The sequence below is a fragment of the Crinia signifera genome, chromosome 9 (assembly GCF_055691185.1).
Source record: "Crinia signifera chromosome 9, ASM5569118v1, whole genome shotgun sequence".
Classification (NCBI taxonomy): domain Eukaryota; kingdom Metazoa; phylum Chordata; class Amphibia; order Anura; family Myobatrachidae; genus Crinia; species Crinia signifera.
Genome location: NC_139225.1, coordinates 119,479,736 through 119,486,439, shown reverse-complemented (window position 1 = coordinate 119,486,439; position 6,704 = coordinate 119,479,736). Strand labels below are relative to the sequence as shown.

The following is a 6,704-nucleotide window of genomic DNA, read 5'->3' as shown; positions in this document are numbered from 1 at the left end:
GCTTCGGGCTCGGTGGCTCGCTGCGCTCGCCACACTTTCTATTCTCAACTCCACGCCGACGTGGATAGTGGGGGTATGAAAATGTTGGAGGACGCGTACCGCCGCCCCTCGCGGGCTCGCTGAGCTTGCCACGCTTCGGGTTGACGTTGATCGTGGGGTGGCGTTAACAATTGAGGGGGCATTTCACACTTGAGGGTGGCTATTTGGGGTCTGTGGGCCATTTAACATTGTTCCCTATGTAAAATTGGGTCAATTGGGCCATTTAACATTGTTCCCTATGTAAAATCGCGGTAATCGCGTCGGTAGCATCACATGCGATTTTTTGGTCGCATGCGATGCGACCGACGTGATTTACAGTTTAACATGCATTTCTATGTGAAATCACGGGCATCGCATCGGTCGCATCGCATGCCATTATAATGACATGCGATGTACATGCGATGCCCGCGATGGGTGCCGTTCTAGGTAAAGAGTACCATATATATATATATATATATATATATATATATATATATATATATATATATATGGACATCGCATTGCGATGGTTTACAACCATCAATGTTTTTGTTGCAATGCTAGTCATGATACCATTTAATGGCAGCATTCTGATGTTAGCCGCCATCAAATGGTAAACATTTGATGGTGTTGCGATGCTTCTGCCCGCTGTCCCATCCCCAGTCGACTACGGCATGTGCAAACAGAGATTTTTTGCGCATCTGCAAATCATGGGAGTTTTTTCTATCTAATTTATTTAATGTGATGTCAGCTACCATCGCATTGAAAAAAAATCGATGCTGGATGCAAAAGTATCATATGATGTTGGGCTTCTGATGTCCATCACTATTCATAACCTGTGAGCAGCACCTGCACAGAATACACTACACACATATCATGGCTGCAGATGCACCAGTGTATGAAGAGTACACATAATGCACTGCATATGGAAGTGTTCTGTTTCAATAACACATTGTAATATATGTATGATGCATATAATCACATGGATCAAAAGAAGGAAGCCACTGTTGGTAGAGCATAATAAAATGACAATCACTATTATTTACAACTATATATAACAACGACTTCTGCAAAGCAAACATCAAATATGAGAATAAAATTCTCCACCCTGGGAGGCTGCAGAAGGACAGACCAATCATGAACAGTCCAGGGGCAGAGTGACAGCTGCAGCAGCTAATGACAATGCCGGGCTGGCCAAGAATAGAAGGTCGGCTGCAGCCAGTGCCGGTAAGAAGGGGGCGGGCGCTGCTGCTGCTGCTGCTGCTGCTGGGTCTGACTGCAGGGGCTGAGCAGTGTGCTGCTGTGTGCTGGGCTGAGCTGAGCTGAGCTGGCGGTGGGGGAGGCAAAGACATAGGGTGCTGGCTGGATCTGGACACCTAGGACAAGCTGTACAGGGAGGAGAAACTTTCTGTAAGTTACAGTCACCTAATGTTATATTTGGCATATTGTATTAGATCTGTATCTATGCTATATAGCACGCACACACACATCCCCATAGGATGGCTGTATGTACTGTGCCTAGTCATTATCAGCCCCATCCTGTGGGATGCTCTCTGCCAGCCTGAGCCTATGTACTTGGCATTGATCCTATAGCTTTGGAGAATCAGTATTGCCCTATGTATTACTGGTAACCTTTCTGCCCACTGCACTTATTATATCACCTTGCTTTGCCAATTGGTTTATATTATATCTGCATAATTAATGCTAGTGAATGAAAGTACTAACCTCTTCATTCTGTGCAGTCAGGGTGTGGACCTTGCAATCACATTGCCTACATAAGAATACCTTGTAGGTTCCATATGACTGTGGAATGTATGTATCTTGCTGAATTATTGTTACATTAATTGTGCAATAGTTACAACAAGCTCCAATTAATGTTGGGAAGTTTGGGAAAGATCCCTTTGTCTCTGGCTGTGATCTGGAGCCCACATTATTTTTCTTTACACGTTCCTGGTGTTTGTTGAAACTTTGGAGTTGATGATTAATAAATCCCAAATGTCCTTTTTACCGACCAACAGTAAAGCAGTTTGCACACACCTCCCTGTAGGTATAATATATATATCGGCATTTTCCCTAACCCTGTCCTTGAATGAGGTTGTACTCCCTAGGCTAGCTATGACATGCACTGAAAGGCTAATCACATGCTCTATATAACCTTCATTGGATGCAGATGCCTTCTCCGGCTACCTTCTATGCTTGTACTAATATCTTTGAAAGAACGAGAATATATTGAGGATGTTAATGCAGATAATAGTTATGCAGACTTCTGCTATCGTAATATTCTGGGAGAACCAACATCCCATGTGACAAATGATCTGTTGGATGTGAAGACCCTACACCCAGGGGTGGCCAAACTGGTCCTCCAGATCTAACCACTGTTCATGTTTTGCAGACCACCTAGCTGGTATACAGGTGTAGGTATTACTAACACACATTTTAAACATGTGCAGCATTCATTCCAAGCTGACGCATTCTACAGATCCACAGGTGGTCTAGAAAACATGGACTGTTGGTAGATCTCGAGAAATGGTTTGTCCACTCCTGCACTACACCGTAATTGGCCTCTTTGTCAAGGGCCCTTCAACCTCCTAAAGGGCGATGCATAGACCGTCATTTCAATTACAAAGAAACCATTAAAAGATTCTTGCACCAATGTACCCCTCACTTGCTCCAAAATTTCACCTCGTATCAATTTTTCAAAAATAGCCCCACATGCCCTCATACCATCCCATCCCATATACCACTCCATCCTCCCCACATAACATCTGCACTTCCAGATGTGTAGATCTGTGGCATATTTTGCAGAATACACCATACTCAATCCTCCACCCTGATTGGTTGTACTGCTTGACTTCCCTGCTGTGTGATGAGGAAGTTGAGTGAGCAAAGACTTACCACACTTTCAAAAATATCCCAGGTTTTTGCACATGAACGCGCATCAACCTGGGATTTAGCTCAGTGTGACAAGGTCTGGTCACTGCATCCCGTGTTCAGCATTCCGGGATTTCTACCCAGGTCCTGACCTGGGTAGATTCTGGAATCAACACGGGATGCGGTGAGTGTGAACGGGTATTCCGGGCCAGCGTGACCCAGATCCGGTTCACTGCAGTGAAAATGCGCCGCTGGGAGGAGCTGACATCTCCCAGCGCCGCCCCGGCCAAGCCTCCAGATGACACCCCTCGCCCGACTTCATTCCAGGTCGGCTGGCCAGTGTGAAAGCACTTGCTAACCGGGTTGTACCCTGAACTTAGAAAACGTAGGTTATTCATCTGCAATTTTTTATTTTGTTTCCTAAATGAAAAAATATATATTTTACTGTTAACTGGAATATTGGCGGCACTCGGACGACTTGAAATAACTGGAGACCACACAGGTTCAAGATCTTTCGAGATTTAATCTCGTCATCAGGATCCTGATGACGAGATTAAATCTCGAAAGATCTTGAACCTGTGTGGTCTCCAGTTATTTCAAGTCGTCCGAGTGCCGCCAATCTTCCAGTTATATTTGCCAACCCAGTCGGGCTAGTGCTTGGGAAGGCACCGGGCGCCAATATATCACAAAGCAGAGGAGTGCGGCTATTCTACTATATTTTACTGTTAAGAAATCAGAATGGGGTGAAAGCTATCTGTTTGCTCTTTTTAAAGTGGGTTTATGATCCTTTCTACTACAGAAAAAAGGCTTTCCCTCTGTAAATCATTCACTTGATTAACATCAATAAGGTTTGCAAATTGGATGAACAATTTTCTGGATTGTTACTTCACCTGACTCTTTTTCATATGGGGATTCTCTGTATCAACTTTTTCCCTTTGCACCAGTTTCATAAATTGCCTGTGCTTGTAGCAGGGGATCAGGTTAAAAGTTCGACAGAAGCTAAAGGTCAACATGAGTTGGGGGGGGGGGGGGGGGGTGCTTTTTCATACATTAACATCCACATGGGCTCTTATTGGATACTGGAAACCATGCTGATATTTTACTTGTTGCCACAATGCTGCCCTTGGCTGTTGACCTAGAGATGCTGTCTAGTGTCCATTCTAGCACCTTGCACCTTTAAAAACTCGTTCAGTTCCTCTTCCCTGCCTGGGGTGTCACGATCTGCTGTGGTGTCTATTACACCACAGCAAGAGGAACTGCACGGGTTCTGGAAGTTGCATGGTGCTAGAATGAACACTTACTGTATGCTGCTTTCACAACGCAAAACCTGCTTAGACCCGGTATTTTAAATGTTTTAAATACCGGGTCAAAGCAGGTTCATGCCCCTTTCAGACTGTACTTACTGAGCAGATTTTACGGTGTGAAAGCAAACCCCTGCATTTTGAGCACTGAGGTCCCGCAATGTGTATATCTAATGAGCGGGACCCGCTAGTGCAGTGAATATTTAATGAGCGGGTCCCCACATATGGTCCCGCTCATTCCATATGCAGGGAGCAGGGACCCGCTCATTAAATATTCACTGCACTAGCGGGTCCCGCTCATTCGATATGCACAGAGGGGACCAGCTTGTGCTCACTATTGGCTGGGTCCCAAATACTGTTTCAGACTGCAAAAAAAACGGGTCTGAAACAGTTTTCAAATACTGTTTTTTATTTTTTTTGGAAACTGTAAATTCACTGTTGACCTTTCACACCGCACATTTAACCGTTGCGAAACGGTAAAAAAAGGCAAAATAATAAATAAAAGTAATATGTGCGGTCTGAAAGGGGCATAACTGTCTATCTATTGATCCATACCTTTATGTAGGAGGCAGCAGTTTATTCTTCAACCACGTTTGCCCATTTAATAATTTATTTTACAAATTAGCAATCTGAGCAAAGAATTTATATTATTATAATATTTCTTGCTCTTAGAATATTCTTCCTCCGTACTGACCTTCCACTGATGCCATCTTCATGGCGGCACCCTGTCTGATAAATCATAGATTATGGGACTTGTATAACTTAGTTTAAAATGCCTCTAATCACACTTTGTTTTATATGGTTTTAAAATGTGCCATAATCATTTTGCTTGAGGGTAAACTGTACGGCTTCATTTGTAATATGGGAACTAAAGCTAATAGCACTTTATGGGCAAGATGTACTAAACCTTGAAAAATGCTAACATGGAGTGATAAACCACCAACCAATCAGCTCCTACCTATTATTTTTCAAACACAGCCTGTGACATGACAGGTAGAAGATGATTGGCTGGCTGTTTATCACTCTCCATTTTATCACTTTTCAAGCTTAGTACATCTGGCCCTTAATTTTGTTTTTCTAGTGTTCATTCTAACACCCGCCATCTTTGAAAACCCATGCAGTTCTTGTTCCCTGCCTTGGGTGTCACTGTCTGGTTTGCATATCAGTGCTGATATACAGACCACACTGTGTTAGAAGCACTACAGCAGACAGCGACACCCCAGGCAGGGAAGAGGAACTGCATGGTTTTTCACAGATTGCTAGTGCTAGAATGAACACTAACTATGCATTGCACCAGAATACCAAACGATGTGCACACAATCGATCACATGACCCTGCTAAACTGTGCATTCGGGCTTGATATCGTTCTAATGCAGTGGTTCTCAAACTTGGTCCTAAGGACACACTTCACAATTTCCAGGTCACCCGGTGCATTCATTACTCATTGACACATTAAAAAAGATCCACAGGTGGAGCTAATTATTTTACTTGTGATTCTGTGAGGAGACCTGCAAAACATGCACTGTGTGGGGTCCTGAGGACCAGGATTGAAAACCTGTGTTCTAGTGTATGACCAGCTTTAGATATTTATTGACCATAACGTAGGTTGGTAGTTATGATCAATGATGTGATTGCATCATCAAATCGTGTTTGTGCTCACTGATATTGACCAATATCAATAGAAATATCTGTGCAATAAAGTGACAAACAATTGAGTAATAATGGGGCAGATGTATTAAGCCTTAACAAGAGATAAATGCAAGGGTGATAAGGAGAGATAAACGTCCAGCCAATCACATCCTTACTGACTTTTTCAAACACAGCCTGTAACATGGCAGTTAGCAGGTGATTGGCTGGACATTTATTTCTCCTTATCACCCTTGAATTTCTGTTGTTAAGGCTTAATACATCTGCCCCAGTGTTTTATAAATGAAATATAAAGAACAAACCGCTTTCTGTATTAGCCATTATTACAATATTATTTATCAGCACAACTCTGATTGCTTAGTGCACATAGGTGACTAATCTATCCTCCTGCCATGTATTCGGATTTTGCTATTTGCAAAGCTAGATTTTACAAGACCGGATTACAAACAGGCCAATGATCCTTTATGAGGGTATAAGCTCGGAACTCACTGTTGGTTAACCTAGTTGGCGTGTGTTCTTAAATCTTTATCATGTAGGTTACATTTATGAAACTTATTAAGCTTGTGTTTTGCAGATGTTAAAATTAAGTGAAAATGGTATCCCTCTTCCAAAGGGATGGGAATTGGTTTTCAGAGCAACTAATCAACGTTCTAGATGGCATTCAACGTCAATCTATGACATGCTATAGTAGGTTGGAGTGGATTGGTTGCGATGGGTACCACCTCCACTTATCCATTCTCCAGTCTTTTGCCCCAAAAGTGTTTTGCCTGCAGCCCTGTTTCTTATGTTTCTTCAATGTGGCTTGGCCCTTCTTGCAATGTAGGAGGACATATGAGGTGGCTGCAGCAGGTCTGTCATGTCCTACCT

General features: G+C 43.0%; 1 protein-coding gene across 2 annotated transcripts in view; it reads left to right on the top strand.

Annotated features, from left to right (window-relative positions):
- Positions 1 to 1,267: 1,267 nt before the first annotated feature.
- The window catches only part of LOC146035897 (plastin-3), a 109,434-nt gene continuing 103,997 nt past the window's right edge, over positions 1,268 to 6,704 (top strand). For both annotated transcript variants that reach the window (XM_083159595.1, XM_083159594.1), the window contains exon 1: positions 1,268 to 1,428. The gene's annotated coding sequence lies outside the window, so the exon portion shown is untranslated. The remainder of the gene's footprint in view (positions 1,429 to 6,704) is intronic.